General features: G+C 40.1%; 1 pseudogene; it reads right to left on the bottom strand.

Moving 5' to 3' along the window:
• Positions 1–216: 216 nt before the first annotated feature.
• Positions 217–334, bottom strand: LOC139009636 (small nucleolar RNA SNORA31; annotated as a pseudogene).
• Between the last annotated feature and the right edge of the window lie 16,906 nt (positions 335–17,240).

The raw sequence follows: 17,240 nt of genomic DNA on the forward strand, positions 1-17,240 counted from the left end.
AGGTGGGGGAATGACTCAGCCCAGAGCCCTGGCAGCTACCTCTTCAGCTCTCTCCCCAGAGTCACCAACCCCAGTTGCTCCTCACATGACTCTGGTCAGCTCCACCTTCCCTCTGCCAGAGCCCAAGGGCTCTTTTTAAATAAGTTGGATCTTCTGTTTTACCTACAAAACATTAACTGAAGTAAATCCATCATTCTTTTTTTTTTTTTCTTTTTTCACTGTATTCCCCCATTCAATCTTGGCTGCCACAATCAGACAGACAGAAAGCGCAAGGACCCTTTTTTCTTGCATCTGCACTGGAAATCCATCATTCTTTAAAAACATTTAGATGAAAGGTCCTACCCTACTACCTATAGCAACATAAAGAAACAGATATGTTTGTTGTATAACTAACAAGGTCACAGGCTGTTTGGCTGCTGGAGCAAACTCGATTAAGACCGTGATAATCTTTTGAAAGATTGTAATTTATCTCCATTTGAAGGGCATTATCTTAGTTCTTCAGCTATCACAGGGAGCAAGGTTAACAAATATTCAGTGATGAATTTTTGAAAGCTGTAGTCAGATCTTGTTCTCTTAAACCTTTCGGAAGGGATGTCAAAAGGCAGTGAAATAAAAATTGTCAAATCTGTACACAGACTTACTTAATGGCTGTTATCTGAGAAAGTGGTTTATGACTCATACAGTCACTACCTTTACTTAAGCAATTTCTTGTTTGCTTTAGATTGAAGACAATCTGTTCCCAGTGCTCACGGGGGACAGATTTCCTCACAAGGCTCTTATTTCCTTGAAGTAAGAAGCTATGAAACACAAAATCCACCCAGAGGGAATCTGTACTTTCAAAATGGTCTCCTACTTTTGCTAAGGGTCAGCATTATTGACCGCCTTCTTACTGAATGCATTTCATTTAAATGTGGAATGTCAGCCTGTAAATAGCCTTGAATATTTCAGGAGGGTTTTGATACTAATTTTGAAGGAGGAAGGGAAGAAGAGACTAAAAGGACCGAGCGTATTCTGTGTGCTAGGGGCTCTGCTTGGTAAGCAGATCATTCTCCCAACAACCCCAGAAGAGAGAGAGGTATTCTTTACATTTTACAGATGAGAAGATCTTTGCTTAGAAAGATAAAGTATGCATGCAGCACACGGGGAGTCACTGGGAACAGAATTGGGGCAAGACTCACCAAAAGGTTCTATCATTCCACAACTATCCATGCCTGCAACTCTTTATCAAATGTTTTTGTTTAATTTTTGCCTGATTATTTGCTCAAGTGATTAATTCTTTCCCCCTATGCTGGGACCAATTTTTTTTTTTTTTGAGGTGGAGTATTGTTATCATGTAGATATGAAACAGGCCTGAAAAACCTCAATAATGTGCAATAACATGGCCTCACTTATTTTCAAGGAGGGGGAAGTTGGGATGAATCAGACAGAGGTGAGGAGAAATAGACAGGACATTCCCAGTCACTTGTACATTTACAATGCACAGAGCCACTAGCTTTCAAATATTACTTTATGAGATGAAACTTCTTGCTACTGTTAGAGTTGGGGGTGATGATGAGAAAAGCGGGGTACAATGAGGATCATGCAAGAGAAATCCAATTCAGCTTTCTTCAAAAGAAGCGTTGTATGCATATATTTTATTTTTAACAGTTTTTTAAGCTGTCCACTAAACATACCACATAAGTAGGCCAACTCCTCTCAGCATAGGAGAGAGACCAGGAGCATAGTGCTTTTTTTATAGCCTGGGATAATTTTAAAAATGAAGAATGCCCAAAACAGGCTTAAAAACATTAAAGTATATTTAGAGACTTACAGTGAACAAATTTAATGCTCCTACCTGTAAAATATTAAATGCTGATCATATTTATGCTACTCATAAGATAGTTCCAGGATTAACACTATTTTCATTCATAGGTGGTATGTTTCAGTAGCATGGCATCAGCTGGAAATAGTGTGATAGTAGTAATCATGCAACTGTATGCATTTGCCAAAATTCATCAAATGTACTCTTTAAAAAGGTGACTTTTTAAGTATAAGGTCTACTTCAATTAACCTGACAAAAAGGTTGCCATCTTGTCGGTGAATCTTGTTGGTGAATTCCTGTGACTATGTAACCTTATAAGGAGAGATTGCTAAAAGCTTACGTTTGAGTCCTGTGAACAATGTTAAGTCCAGGCAGGGTCTGATTGGCTCCCTGAGATGCAATGCGGAGGGGATTCATCTGGCTTACTCAGGATAGAAACCAAGTGTCTAGCCGAGTATCAGGCACATGGCTGGGGCTCATTTGTACCTACTGATGGAATGCATGAGGTGGCCCTGTTCATTAGCTCTATGTCATTCTTGAGCCAAAGGCACCCTCTAAGCCTAGCTGTTCTCTAGGGTCCTAAAGGTCTTTGAGATATTGATGGCACTGGTCATGAATACATGGTCAGTTCCAGGACATGATCTCAATGGAACCTTCTGGACAGACATTTCAGATCCTCTTTTATCCTGAGAGGAGTCACAGAGATGCCTAGAAGCTAATCTTGGCGACAGAGAATTGGGACATAACTTACTCCAAACACAAGAACACTTGTGCCTTGCGTCTATCCTGGAAAAAATGAGGAGTCGAGTTGATCTTCCCAGAAGTATTTGTTCAATCATTGCTCCTTCCACTGAGATAGTGATAGATTATTGTTATTGGGATCTATATTGTTTTACTTGCACAGACATAATTTTAGAGTTAATTATTCTTCAAAATAAAGTTCAGATCTCATCGGCAATAAAAAATAATCTTACTATACCTGAAATCATTGTTTGAGACAGTGGTATATATGTAAATCTCCTTGAAACTAGAGAAGTATTTATAGTGTCTCTTTCCTAATTATTCGTAATTATGAATTTATTTTCTTTTGTGAAATTCATTTGAAGAAACGGTTGTATAGAACTAACAGAATATCACAAACATTAACATTTCTCCAGCTAGTTATATTTCAGTATGTAAATGTAACAATATTATAACTAGATACTTGCACTATATACAGACATACACATAGGTTAAGCTGTATCCCTACAATTCTCCGGGAAATTGGCTGAAGTCTGTTTTCATCACTCAATTAAAATAAAGGCACACAATTATGTGGGAATACTGCTTTCTTCTGTGACATTTAGCCAACCTTAGAAATACCTTCATAAATGTTAATCGCCCACCAAGTTTCTAAATTCCTCCAAAGTCTCACCTCGATACTCTGGGTACTTTGTCTCTGGACAGTATGCCCTGCTCTTTTTCTGTATCAGGGAGATACTTGCTTGCTCTGAGTGTTCTCTCTAGTTTTAGGCCTGGCCTGGTGACGGGGGTTGGCCAGTGGGAGAAAGCTGCAGGGCTGCCCCACAAACCAGGAGCATTCCAACCAGGGTAGCCAATTGTTTCTAAGAACTGATTGTTCAGTTTTCAGGATTTTGGTGAGCTGGTTGTTAAACGCAGTTATTTTTCTAAACTAAATTATGTGAATTTACAATTAAATAAATTATATTCAAACAAATGTAAGACATCAAAACTTACCACTTCCTAATTATTTCCTATTATCCTTTTGAGGTTATTTACATTTATCGTTTCTGCATGATGGAAATATAACAATGTACTACGTTTCTTTGTAACTTCATGTTCAGTGACATTGCATTGGTAGCTTACAATCAGCCATTATGGGAAATCAGCAAACACTACAACTCAGGGCTGCCTACCCACTCCTTCCCCCAAACACACATCCTATCCTCCTCACAGGAGTTGTTAAGCATCTCCAGCACATTTAATAGCTTTCTACTTAATATATATATATATATATATATATATATATATATATATATTCCATGACTTTAACTTTTCCTAACCATACCACAGGCATCATCGTTATACAACCATACTGACAGAAATGATCTACCCATCCTTTTGTTTAACCAATCAGTATTTACTTAGTGCTGTAATGTGCTAAGCACTGGCTAGGCTAAGCTAAGCGCTGCTGTAATGGCTGTAAATAGACAGTACACAGCTCAACAAAGAAATGTTGAGTAATGGGAAGAACAGATGCTTTGAATTTAAAAGGATCTGGAGGCTGAACACAACTGTGTCGGGGACTAACCTCCCGGTTTCCCAGAACTACACTGGTTTTAGCGCTTTGACTTGGGGTGGTTAACTCATAATACAACATTCAGATGATGTATTGTAGCATTGTACACCTGAAACCTATATAATTTTATTAACCAGTGTCACCCCAATAAATTTAAAAAAAAAGGAAAATCCCATGTGCTGGGAAGCCCTTCTCATCAAAAGGAATTTAAAACATTTGGCCATGTTATAACTGTGGCACTTAATGGTTTTGAAACCTTGGGCTAGTTACTTTGTATCTTTGAGCCTCAGTTTCCCCATATGTGAAATGGGGAAGAGAAAGGCAAGTTTTGGGGGCTGATGTGAAGATTAGTGTTATATGGGTACCCTATGTAGGCCAGTGCCCATATTATGTAGGCACTTAGGACAATACTTCACATACGTAATATGCTCAATGAATGAGAGCTTTTATTACTATTCATAATAAAATCCATGATAAAATGCAGAATAAAATAGGTAGAGAACTCTTTGGTAGGAATTGAGGTGTAAATGTAAATTCTAATGTAAGGTGTTAGAATGATTTGATGAAAGAGGCAGCCTTTGATTTTTTAATCCATTAAAATACAAGTTGCCCTAACCCCATTATCAAACTAAATCTTGCCTTTTGATGCTGCTGTATTGTTTCCCAGGACACGACATCCTGGTTTTCAGATCCCGGCCAACTCTACTGTGAAAACGGGGTTACTGCGTTCTACTCCTGCAGACCAACTCAGGCCCTGCCCTTCTTTAATGCCTGAGGTAGGCAGAATGAGGCTGGTATTTAAATCCTGGTCTCTGAAAACCTTCAGTAAAATGATGTGTTCAGTGTGTATATTAGTGGGATAGAATTCAGCGGGGGAAAAAGGAAACCAAGATATAATACCTACATGGCTTAAAGGTATGAAAAGTTCCCAAACGTCAAGAAAGGCTAGTTCATATTTCCACTTCTGTTCAAGCACTTCCTGAAGTTCAAATACCTGATAAAACACTGAGCATTGAGTATGTTATTGATACTATGAAAATGTGTAAGCCTTCATTTAACAATATTATTAGACTAGAAAATAAAGGTTCATAATAATTTAAAGATCTTGACAAAGAAAGCAACATCATGTTTTGTTGTGGGGGAATGAAAAAATCTGCATAGAGGGTGATTAAAATACCCACAGTTGTCATTAAAAACCATAAATGGAATATAAGAAAAGCAGCACTGCTGTCTGAAAGCCTTTTGCATGTGTTGGTACAGCTGTAATTTTGAATAGATATGAAAGTCAGACACATATGCAAACATCGATCTCACTTGTTGAGGAAGTGGCTTCAGAAAGACGTACATTGTTCACCTTCCCCTTCCTTCAGGGAAAATTACTCTCATTATTCTGGTTTTGTGCTTTGATACTATAACATCGTAATAGGCGCTGAAAGATCACATTTCCTTTTGGGGGAAATGTAAGAAAATGGAGTGGATCCTTGGAGAAAACCTTTGGTGAAAGGTCACAGCTCTGGTGTCTTAGCCAGCCTCCAAGACAGCCCCCCAGGACCTGCACTTCCTGGTATTCGCATCCTTGTGCAGGCTCCTCTTACATTGCATTAGAGCTGCTCTGCATCACCAAAAACCACAGGACAAGAAATGGTGTGTGACTCTTGAACCTCAGTTGTAAAAGTTGGGTTGCCAGGTAAAACACAACATGCCCGGTTAGTGTTGAATTTCAGGCAACCAACAAAAACGTTTTAGTATAACTATATCCCAAATGTCGCAGGTGCCATACTAACACTGAGAAATTATATACTGCTTCTCTGAAATTCAAATTTAACTGGGTCTCCTGAATTTTTATTTGCTAAATCTAGCAATCCTATGAAGGGCATTTCAGCTTCCACCTTCTTGCCTTGGACTGTTTGTTCATCAGGGTGTGAGGACACGCAAGCAGCCTGAGTAGGCCCATGTGAGGAGGAGCTGAAGCCTCCAACCGGCAGCCACACCAACTTGCTGCTTATGGGAGAGAGCCACTTTCATGGTTCAAATAACTCCTTCTGTAATCTACCTTGTACATCTCACTTGTTCTTAGTGGCTACTCCAGATGTTATTGATACTATGAAAATGTGGATACTGGGATTCCCTAGGATAGAGTCATATGTATTTTTGAGGTCCCTAGTGTGCCCAAGTACCCAATACAGCACAGTGCCATGCACTTGACTGATTTCAGTTTTGTTAAATGGTACAGCCTCACTTTTGACATCTGTAAAATGGGATATGAATGATGTGCAGATTAAATGAGTTCATAGGCTTAGAAATGTGCCTGGTCCATAGGAAATGCTCAGTACACAAGGAAAGAGTGCTTCTTTATAGCAATGATTAGCTTGCATTAGAATCACCTGGAGGGCTTATTAATTTAAAAAAATAATAATAATTTTATTGATTTCAGAGAGGGAGTGAGAGGGAGAAAGAGATGGAAACACCAATGATGAGAAAGAATCATTGATTGGCTGCCTACCACATGCCCCCTACTGGGGCTCGAGCCCGAAACCTGGGCATGTGCCCTGACCAGGAATCGAACCATGACCTCCTGGTTTACAGGTCAAGGCTCAACCATGGAGACACACTGGCCGGGCTTGTTAAATTTTTGATCGCTGGGCCCCATGCCCCCAAATTTCTGATTCGGCAGATCTGGGTGTGATCAGATGATGCTATTGCTGCTAGTTTTGGGACCCAGCCACTGCTTTGACTTAATGTTTTCAGTGACTGTGGCCATGCTGGGAAGGTGCTTTCTCACTTCTGTTTGTAAATTTGTATTAACTGGGCACAGACCTCAGCACAGGCAGAGCTGTTGAGAGTGTAACATTTAATTTCTTGTAACCCAGGCAGGCTCAGAAGTCTCTGACTTATTTCTGGCTATAATCAATACTTCAAGACAAAGACATGCTCTTAGCTAGCAGGAAGTCTAAAATAGCAGAAAGACAGCAGCCTTGTTCTAAATTCAGAGGTGAGTTCTGTTCAACGACTACCATTTTTGCTGGTTCTTGGTTCTCAGTGTGCTTGAAAGCTAAGTTCCTCCATTCAGCTGGAGTCCCTCCCCACTTTACTCCAGTGTGGGAGGACATTTCATAGTAAATAGTAAATCATGGTACTATAGTGGCTCAGAAGCATTTTTTTTTTTTTTACCTCCTGATTGGCACAGGCTTACAGCATTAAACAAACAATCCCTAAACGTGTTCCCTGGCATTTCCAAGACACAAGCTCATCCCCAAGGCAGTGTAGGGGAGGGAAAACTTTCCTTCTACCCTCTTAGATTCTTTTAAAGGGGCCTGTGAAATTAACTGACAGAGATAAATTAACAGGAGAAAAGGCATAAACATTTTTATTAACATTTTATGTGTATGGGGGCTTCATAGAAAAGAAGTAAAAACTCAAAGAAGGGGTTAGACCTGGGGCCTATATACCATTTTAACAAAATGCAATAAATTTTACAGAAGGGACTAGACAAAGAAGAGGTGTGTTTGTGTGTGTGTGGGGGGGGGGGGGGGTAGGCATTCTTAGGGGCAGTAAGTTGTGGGAAGGTGACTAGGAAATGTATGGTAGATAAGGGTTATTTAGTAAGTTTTGTTATATAGACTCAGTCTCCAGTGATGAGTCAGAAATTTTTTATTTAAGTGCATTGGGAATGGGCATCTTTCAATTATTAAGGTTTTAGAAACTTTTCAGATATATATATATATATGTACACACACTCACACACACACACACACACACACACACAGAGTGGGGCCTTGACTTACAAGTGTCCCGACTAACGAGTTTTACGAGCTGTCTCTCGGCCGATTTTTTGCTTTGAGTTGAGAGCTAAAATTTGGGTTACGAGCCAGCTTCAGATACCCCACCGCTAGTTGGCATAGCGAATGTCACAGTGAACGCCACATCAGCCCAGCATCACGTGTCTCACTCATTCACAATTGATTTGGCATACGAGTAATTTGAGTTACGAGCTCCGTCACAGAATGAATTAAACTCGTAAGTCAAGGCCCCACTATATATATATACATATATATATATAACTAGTATATATATTAGAGGCCTGGTGCATGGATTCATGCACTGGTGGGGTCCCTCGGCCTGGCCTATGGGGATCAGTCCGAAACTGGCTCTCTGACATCCCCCAAGGGGTCCCAGATTGTGAGAGGGCACAGGCCAGGCCGAGGGACCCCACTGGTGCATGATCAGGGCTGGAGAGGGACTGCAAGAGGGCTGCGGGTGTGTCTGGCATGTCTGGCCCATCTCACCCAGTCCTGATCGGCCAGACCCCAGCAGCAAGCTAACCTACTGGTCGGAGGGTGTGCCTCTTAGTAGTCAGTGCGCATCATAGCGACTGGTCAAATGGTCAAACAAACGGTCGGACACAACATATTAGGCTTTTATTATATAGGAGGATATACGGGATATATGGCCAACACCTTAAAATTTCTTAATTTAATCCTTGGTAATTTACACATCCATTTGTCATTCATGCAAACAGCAATCATGGGGCAATTTCTCTATGCCACTGATCCTGCATATAGTGACTATTTAATAGTACCTGTTTAATGTAAATTACAGTGAAGTTTACTGAACACTTTTTGTGACTCCAGACTTTAATATTTCATGTTTCTTGGCTTTAAAAATGTAAGCCAGTTTTCAATGTAACCGGTAATGTAAGTGTCACTTCATTTCCATAATTTCTTCAAGAAATGAAGGTTAAAAATTTAAATCTTTGTTCTTAGAAAGTAGTCACTGTTTGAAGAAAAACAATTAAGATCTTATACATGGAAAACTAAAAATGTATCTGATGAAAGTGAAGAGAAATCTAGATTATGATTTACTGCTTAAGAAAATGATTTTGTTTATAAAATGAAGTTTAGTCATCTCAATGAATACAGTAATTTAAGTAAATTTTACATTAAGAATGAATCATAGCAAAAATTTTCTTTTGTGACATTGTCAGATTTTAATGGCCATTTGTTTTAAAGCAAGCCTCTGAAAAGAATTGGTCAAGTGCCAGGAGCTGTTTGTGATGACAAATTGCTCACAATGAATTGCTTTGAAAGAAAACAGTATTTTTTGTTTTTGAAACAAATTTGTGTAAGTATCAGACATATTCCAGTATCTGTAAATCATCTTCTGTGACCATAAACTTAAAGTGTCATTTTAAACTTTTTCTAATTTGTGCCATTCAGATCTTTCTAAACCTTCTACCTGTGTGCTTTGTGGCAGCAAAGAATTGAGTAATGCATTATCAGTGGTAGTAAAACAGCACTTCTGTACATGTCCTTATTATGCAAACATGCAATGCTCTGTTGATTGGCTTAAGCTTTTTTGTTCTTCAAACTAGTCATAAAAAATATGATTTTTACTTCCCTAGGACCCACATTGATTTACAAAGATAACTACTGCTAAAACTGTAATTGCCTATATTTCAAGTAATGTCATTTATAATACGATCACATAAAATCAATGAGAATACAAATTAAAATTGCTCATTCTCACCAATAATAAGATGCTGCCAATTTTCAAATAGCAAAACATGTGTCTTCATTTGATTAAATAGTTCTAGAATTATATTTATGGATTCATAGCAAAGTAGAGCACTCAGAGAAGAAGTGAGCATTTATTTTGGGAAGCCTTAATTTTGCTTCTGATTTGGTTGCCTTACTTATTTTAGACCTATAAACATGGACTGTCTCCAGGGCCAGATTCAGGTTATATAGGATTTGATGCTTACATAATTTTGGGGGCCCTCTTTGAAAAAAAAAAGTTTTAAAAATATTTTAATTTTGCAACATTTACAGAAATAGATGACCACATGAACTTAGAGCTCCTCACCAAGACATGGAAGGGGCCCAGGCCATCATGCAAGAGATGAGCCTTAAGATTAGGCTTCATTCTCTTCATAGCAAGTCCACCTGTGGACTTACAGATGCAGCAAAACTGGCATGAGAAGCTGAACTAACCTACCCCTCCAAAGCATAAGGTGACAGATTGGTGTATGGCTTATGGAATCAGCTTTATATTTAGTCATGTCATGCAGAAAAAGCACTAGAAAATAATCATAGCTCTATATTGATGAATCGGTAAAAGGTCTTTGCTTAGCACATGGCAGAGAGCTTTGTGGGATCACCACATGCCCCATTTGCTCCTACCAGGAGGACCGCTGATGCAGACTGTAGAGTGATTAGTGATTGACCATTATTGTGGTTATTTAAAAAAGAGTAAAAATTAAAAAGCAGTTAATTTGGGTTTTGTTATATAAACCTAGCCTGAGATATTCAAACTTACTGGTTGTATCATACATCAAATCAATTTATTTGGTCACATTTATAGACAGATAATTAATAATACAAGGTAGTCTATACCGTGGGCAAATACGCAGCAGAGAAAAAAAAGAAAACCAATGCCACTATAATCAGAAATGAAAGAAACCCTTCAATCCTGTGGGACATTCCACAGAAGTGGTGGAATGTTTCTTATAGCAAAGATAGGAGGAATAGGCTTTAAGCAGAAACCATTCCTGTGCAGATGGAGCCTCAATGTTGGGAATGATGATTGGAAGAGTTTACTAAAATAGCAGGCTCCTGTGATGGGGACACATGGACCTCCATCTGAAGAGGTAAATAAAGCCCACGTTGTTATAAGAAAAGGTGTTGGCATTCTAAAACCCGGGACTAAATGCCAATGATTCTCAAAGCTTGGTCTCTAGACCAGCAGCTTCAGCCTCACCTCAGAACTGGTTAGATATGTAAATTCTCATTCTCATCAAATTCTCAAGCCCGCCCCCCCCCCCCCCCCCCCCCCCCGCCTCCTTGGCTTGTTAAATACCCATTGCCGGGCCCCACCCCCATCCTTCCAGATCTGGACCCTGTATTTAACAAGTCCTCCAGGTGAATGTGAGGCTCACTGAAAACCGGTGCTCTATCATGGAAAGCCACAGATTCCCGGAAGGAATATGATGCTTATAAAATGATGTTTCTGGAAGATTAAGCTGGCAACTGCGGCTTAGATAGATTGGGTAGAGAAGGGAATGGAGTCAGGCAAGTCAATTTTTTAACATGCTGTCTTCATCAGCATAATACACTGAGTGGCCAGATTATTATGACTACCTGACGTTTGTAGGCAAATTAGCTACAATTTCCCACTGAAGTTGCTAGATGGCCAGATCATTATAAACGTCTGAATAGCACAACATACCTAAGTATCTTTGCTGATCAAATTCATCCTATCATGTTGATGGCATATCCCAATGGAGATGGCTTCTTCCAACAAGACAATGCGCCATGCCACGGTGCTCATATTGTGCAGGAGTGCTTTCAAGAACATGAGGGAGACTTTACCTTGCTTAGGTGGCCCCCACAATCACCAGATCTCAGTCCAATTGAGCATCTGTGGGACTAAGTTAAAAAGAGCCATCAGGCAGCTGGTTCCACAACCATCAAATCTCACAGAACTGGACAGTGCTAGTCATCAGGCATGGTGTCAGATTCCTTGCATCACCTTTCAACATCTCGTGGAGTCAATGCTAAAAAGAATCGCCACAGTATTAAAGGCAAAAGGTGGCCCAACGAAGTACTGATGGGGTGGTCATAATAATCTGGTCACTTGTGTATATATAAATTATCATACCTGCTTCTGAATTCCAAAGCGGCTCTTGGTCAGGGTGTTAGCATCTTTGTCTTATGGTAATGTGTTAAACTGTGGCAATATACCTTGGTGAGCCTGTTGTAAATTATTTAACAATCAATTAAATGTTTTCATTTTATTATAGCAAAGGCTAATTTAATGACTTGTAGCTAGTAACTAGTGGGAGGAACTTCCATCTTTTGCACCATTTTTTGCGTAATGAATTTGGGTTTTTAAGGGAGCTTCCCTGGACATAATAATGTCAGACAAACATGGGCAAACTTGGAATATTACAGGTTAAGCGAGTGAGGGGACGGATGGAAAGAGAAGAGATGATGGTTATTCTGAGTGGTGAAAGAGTGAGGGAACAGAAGAGTGACAAAAAGAGGAGAGAAAGAAAGAAGAAAAATGCAGCAAGAAAGTACAGAATAATGTGCCTCAAATGTCAGACAAATCTGTCGGCGGCCGGTCTCGGTGAATCAGCAGAATAGGAAACCTAGGGCTCTCGCGCGGTAATGAGTACCACCTAGACAGCCCGCTGCAGAGCTTGCGCTCCTGAGCCTCGGGGCAGAAGTGACTGTAATCGGCTGGACAGCTGCCCTTGAAGTGTTTCCTTAAGTCTGAAATCTTGGCACTCCTTATGCACCCACCTATTGAAAACCTGCTGTGTGGGAAACACGCAGAAAATGTACTTATGGAACCCCATGTGTGAAGCGATATTGTTTACATAAGGCTTACATAATTTGAGAATAACGCAATTTGACAGAAGAGACAGGTTGTTGAAATGTATGTGGTGTCGTTTTTTTTGTTGTTTTTTTGGCATTCTAGTTGAGTGGGTAGACTATAACCATGGGAAAGCCGGGAGCTGGCCTCGATTTCTGGCTCTGCTACTGACGTCCTGTATGATTCAGGACAAGAGACATGGTTTCAACCCCACACTCATTATGGAGCAGGACCTGGGGGGAGAGAGGTTCAAGGGTTTGTCAAGAGCTTCAGCATTCTCGTTTTTTCACCAGATCAGAAGGTTATGCAGCAGACAGTGTCTAAGGCTCATGTGCCACTGCCTGTCTCCCCTCAGGTCAGGCTATAAAAAGAGCTTTTCATCAAGACCAACCTTGACTATTGTTAACACTGGAATTTCACGGGACAGCTGGCCCCGGAAGCAGGGTAGAGGCCTGGGAGAGTGTGATAAGGTTTGGAAATGGATCAGATTCTGGCATAAGTGCCCCAAAGTATTAGGCAAGCTGCAAGGGCCTGGAGCCACAGAAGAGAATCAGAACACACATGTAGGTTTCATGTAAAATCGAGGCAGTGGAACAAACTGTGGAAATAGGGGCCAAGGGTCAGGGTAATAATGCTCATTGACCTGTGCCCAGAATTCACCATGAGCCAGCTACTGATCTTAGCTTCTAAATTATTTAATTCTCACAAACCCCTTAAGAGGTAGTGTTCTTATAATGCCCATTTTACAGATGAAGAAACTGAAGCAGCCAGAGGTTAAGATGACATGACGAGTCCACGGCTCAAAGGCTGCACATGCAGGCAAATTATCCATAGTTTCACAGGAATGGAAGAGGAAGGTGAGGTAGCATTATGCATGAAGATCAGAAATAAAGTATCCAGTGTACAAATTAACTTTCTGCTCCTATTGGATGCTTCCTCCTTAGTGAGAGTGCTAACCAGTCACAGAAGGGAAAGGCTTACAGCAGAGCAATTTGCCACCTCCCAGAATTCCTGAGAAAAGCAGTGCGTGAATGTTTACCACTGTCAGCCTATTCTGCTGTCCTGACCTCTGCCAGGCCCAGGGGCTGGGGACCGGTGGCCCCTGTGGCAGGATGAGAGCATGGGCTTGGTAGTATGACAAAAGCACAGCCTTCACAGAAACTCTGTGTTTACTCAACACAAAATGAAGTGGAAAGTTTGCCATTATGTAGCTTATTTGAAACAAGGAGTCATCCAAACTGGGTGATTCGGCTCTCGGACATGGACCAAACTGTCAAGAGTTGACGATGGTCACAGCAGCTTAGAGGAAACCATTCTTCCTCTCCTGTGTGTGTACGTGCACACACATGCGCGCACACACAACACTGAGTAAAATGTAATTGGAAAAAACCTCATTTAGATCACACACTTGTTGAGATTCTTTAAAGAAGAGCACAGCAGTGGACAATTTTGGAAAAAACAACAACAACACTATGATACACTGCCAATTCTCATAGCACAGTGATCTTATAAGTGAATACGGTTCTCTTTTCAGAAAGAATGTAACCTGAGAGGATTATCCTTGGGGCACTCATTTTTCCATTAACTATTTCTTTTGAAAAATACAAGTTGCTTTTCAAATGAGTGTCTTGTCAGTTTTCCCTTCACTACAAGGGAAAATTTCAGAACAGAAATTTTCAGAACTTAAAAGTAAACTTCAAAATAAAAAATTTTCAGGCTGTGGACCAGGCTCTGGAGTATCACGAGCTCTCATATAAGCTTGGTGCATAAAGTCCTCAGTTGATTACAGCCATTAAGCCATGGAGTTATAGGACTGGAATGGAAACTAACAGTCCCATAATTAGAGGTTTTTATTGCACATATGAGGAAACTAGAGCACAAATGACTCTCATGAAGCCACAAAGCTGGAAAGTCACCGAGATGACTATTGTACTGTCTTCTGCTTTTCTTCTGCAGAAGACTGAAAATTTGTTCTGAATATTTCTGAAATGTTTTTCCACACATATTAAACAAACACTTGCATTCAGCTTTACTCCTTAAAAACACATGGGAAACAAAAGAATTGGAAGCAAGAACTCAAAGCAATATCCAAGTTCATAGCAGCGTTATTTATAATAGCCAAAGTTGGAAGCAATCCAAATGTTCTTGGATAGATAATGGATTTAAAAAAGTGGTCTATACATACAATGAAATAGTCAGTTACAAAAGGACAAATACTATATGGTTCCACGTCTATAAAATTTCTAGAGTAGTCAAATTCATAAAGACAGAAAGTAGAATGGAAAGGCAGGGTCAGGATGAAGGGTAGGTAGATCCCGAACTCACCTCCTCCCAAGAACACATCAAAATTGCAACTAACTATAGAACAACCATTGCTGAGAACAACTTGAAGACTAGCTGAACAGAATTCCTGTAACTAAGGATAAAAATAAAAAGCCACATTGAGACGGGTAGGAGGAGCAGCGATGTAGTCTGATCAGGACCCAACCCACGATGTGGGGATCTGCAAAAGGGAGGGATCTCAGCTGCAGTGGTGACCCTTGAGGCATGAGGAATCCGAGCCCCACACTGGGCTTCTCAGCCTGGGGCACCTGTGCAAGGAAGAGGAGTCCCCTTAACATTTGGCTTTGAAAACGCATATAGATTTATACCTGGAAAGAAAGCAACAAAGGGCTATGGAATACTGAGAGGATGTTTTTAAATGGCTCACACACAAACTCACTCACTCCAAGCTGGAACACGGAGGCAGCAGTTCTAGAAGCAACTGGGTCATTTGAGGTAACATGAAATCGACTAACTTTAGAGTGATTGCGGGACGGACAGAGACTAGTGGGAATGCTCTCTGGGGGTGAAAACACTGGCTGGTGCCATTGTTTCTTTGTTTCTTTCATTGTGCTCTTCTTCAACCTGGCTGGGCATAAAATCTGTTACTCTCCCTTAATCTGGATAACACCATTTGTCCCACCCTGGCTTCCTAAGATTCTGCCCACCAACCTGCTTGAAATGGATCCAGACCTGCCACTCATGGCACTGGCTTAGACTCTCATCATAGCCTTTCCCAAATAGCCCCAAGCACAGCACAAGCATTGGTCAACCTTGGCTAGCATTACAGTTCCCATCAAATGTCCCCAAGCCTGTACAAGCAGCTGCCAGCCTTAGCTCAATTATACCTCCACCATGTATCCCCAAGACGAGCACAAGTGGTACAGCTACCCATAGCTCGTACCAGAGTCCCATGACTCCCACCCACTCCATGGGACCAGCCCCTGCATACCAGATTGTCCTGCAGTAGTTATAGCTGGTCTCCGCAACCAGTTAGCCTGAAGGCCAACCCCACCCACCTGTGTGCCTGCAGCAGTCATAGCCCAACTACAATAGGAGGGCACACACAACCTACACAGGGAACACCCCTGGTACACCTGGCTTTGGTGACCAGGGAGGATTACGCCACTGAGCTCCAGAAGACATCTTCTACATAAGGCCACTCTCTTAAGACCAGGAGACATACCATATTTACCTAATACATACAAACAAACATAGAGAGATAGCCAAAATGAGGAGATAGAATATGTTCCAAGTGAAAGAACAGATCAAAACCCCAGAAAAAAGGAACAACATGAAATGAGACAAGCAATCTATTAGATAAAAACAATGGTATTAAGAATGCTCAATATACTTGGAAGAAGAATAGATAAACTCAGTGAGAACTTTAATGAAAAGTCAGAAAAATATAAAAAAGACCAATCATCACTGCAGAATATAATAACTGAAATGAAAAATACACTACAGAAAATCAATAGCAAGTTAAATGAGGCTGAAGAATGAATCGGTAATCCAAAAGACAAGGTAGTGGAAATCACCAAATTTGGAGCAAAGAAAGAAAAAAAATGAATAAAAAAAAATGAGGGTACTTTAAGGGACCTCTGGGACAATATCAAGCAAACCAATATTCACATCATAAGGTTCTCAGAAGGAGCTGAAAGAAAGGGGTAGAAAACATATTTGAAGAAATAATGGCAAAAAAATTCCCTAATCTGATGAAGGAAACTGACATCCAAGTCCAGGAAGCAAACACACAGAGTCCAAAACAAGGTGAAGCCAAGGAAGCCCACACCAAGACACATTATAATTAAAATGCTAAAAGTTGAAGATAAAGAGAGAATCTTAAAAGCAGCAAGAAAAAAAGCAGCTAGTTACTATCCAAGGGATTCCACCATAAGACTTTAAGCTTACTTCTCAACAGAAACTTTGCAGGCCAGAGAAAATGGAATGATATATTTGAAGTAATAAAATAAAAGAAAAAACAACTCTACAACCAAGAACACTCGGCTCAGCAAGATTATTATTCAGAGTTTTCCAGGTAAGCAAAGGCTAAATAAGTTCATTACCACTAAACTGGCACTACAAGAAATGATTAAGTGGAAAAGAAAAGGCCAAATCTAAAAATAGAAAATATAGGAAAGAAAAAACTCACTGGTAGGGTCAAACATTTAGTAATGGTAGGGGATCAACCAATTATAAGTTAGTATGAAAGTTAAAGGACAAAAGTAGTAAGATCATGTGTAACTAGAATAATAAATTAAGGGATACACACACATACAAGATGTAAAATACAATGTGAAAATCATAAACCTGGGAGGTAATAATGAAAAATGTAGTTCTTTTAGAATGTATTCAAACTTAAGTGATCATCAAATTAAAATAGACTACTATAAACAAAGCTTGTCGTACACAAATCTCATGGTAATAATAAACAAAAAACTC

This window comes from Myotis yumanensis, unplaced genomic scaffold (genome assembly GCF_028538775.1).
Source record: "Myotis yumanensis isolate MYYU_CA2020_CCGP unplaced genomic scaffold, mMyoYum1.0.hap1 SCAF_4, whole genome shotgun sequence".
Taxonomy (NCBI): Eukaryota; Metazoa; Chordata; class Mammalia; order Chiroptera; family Vespertilionidae; genus Myotis; species Myotis yumanensis.